At 39.9% G+C, this 1,427-nt stretch overlaps 1 protein-coding gene across 2 annotated transcripts in view; it reads right to left on the bottom strand.

Annotated features, from left to right (window-relative positions):
* LOC106514630 (calpain-5) overlaps positions 1-1,427 on the bottom strand; it is a 50,622-nt gene that overhangs the window by 42,142 nt on the left and 7,053 nt on the right. The gene's annotated exons all lie outside the window — the stretch shown is intronic.

Genomic DNA, 1,427 nt, shown 5'->3' with positions numbered 1-1,427 from the left:
AGGATAATTAAAGTCAAATATCTCTGGTTCTTTCCACATCAAAATCAAAGATTATTGAAAAAGTCAAACTTCATTTTCTTGGATTGAAAGTTGGCCAGCTGTCACTGGAAAAAAATAGAAACCATAAAACTATTTCACATTTTAAGTATTACCTTTGGAGCCAGATAAAACAATAACAAGGGCCAGATTTGGCCAGCGGGCCTTCAGTTTGACCCATGTGACACATGGTGTTCAATAAAACAAGAATTAAATATAAACCTGTGATTTTTTTTGGCTGTTTTAGAATCCTATATATTTTGGCAGATATTTTTCATTTGCAGAAACCAGGAACTAAAAGTTCTGGGAGAAATATTTTACTCGAAATCAGCTCAACTTTCAGAATCAACTCCATTCAAGATGGTCGCCACGGCTAATCGACCATAGCAAACAACAATGGCCACAACTTTGTCAATTTAACAGATTTGAAGCAACAATTGGGTGTGGTAGTAGCTGAGAGTCATCTCTAAAACATACTTTGAGCCCTAACAGATCGCACAAGATGTTTGATTAAAACGTTTTTCTTCAAGGCGATAAGCGATCGCAGAGTTAACGCATCAGGAGAACAAAACCTCGACTTGAAGCTAAAAATCTGTCAGTCGTGCTGAAACATTTTCAGGTTCCTTACATGAGAGAAAACTCCTGGTTGACGTAGAATAACGTTCCCTCCGCAAAGTCTTTGGGCGACGACACAACTGGGTCGTAAAGCAGAACCTGTCTCTTCAGTTTGGGAAACGCCACCAAAGACTGGGAGGACAGAAGAGCAGAGGTGTGTCGTTTACAGAAGATGTGGCTATAAAAAAAAAAAAAAAGGAAGTTTTTGTTGTTCAGTCGCTGTTTTTACCCAGAGAGTGCGCCGCAGCTCGGCGTCGGGCAGCTCCGTGGCCAACTTGAGGTTTTCAAAGCTGATCCGTTCCCTCGGCCGCTGGTTCCAGGCGAACAGAACCGCCAGCTGGAAGGTGGTCACCTCCAGGTCATACTGTCCCACCTCATTCTTAAAGGTTATCTGCATAAAAAACATTAATAATCTTTCAACTCAGCCATTTCAATTTGTTAGACGTCCACCAAGTAGGAAAACATCAGTGTTGATTTAAAAATGTAATTTAAAATTAGCACAAAAAGTAAGGAAATATGTGTTTGTTAGATTATTTCTTTGTTGTAACAATGGGCCTCATGCAAGAACATGTTCGTATTCTTATCCTAAATTTCTCTTACTTTTGTTTGTACGAAGGGTTCGTACGAACATGCCACGTCAGATTCAACAAACTCTTCTATCTTCAGGAAAAGTGTGTAAATGAGCTGCGTAAATTCCACCTGTTCGTATCCAGCTGCTCATGCACGCGAGAGGAGATTAGCATAATTTACCACCCCAAAAACACCATATAATGTAA

The sequence above is a fragment of the Austrofundulus limnaeus genome, unplaced genomic scaffold (genome assembly GCF_001266775.1).
Source record: "Austrofundulus limnaeus strain Quisiro unplaced genomic scaffold, Austrofundulus_limnaeus-1.0 Scaffold21, whole genome shotgun sequence".
Taxonomy (NCBI): domain Eukaryota; kingdom Metazoa; phylum Chordata; class Actinopteri; order Cyprinodontiformes; family Rivulidae; genus Austrofundulus; species Austrofundulus limnaeus.
The sequence above is the reverse complement of the archived record's forward strand: the minus strand, read 5'-3'. Positions and strand labels throughout refer to the sequence as shown.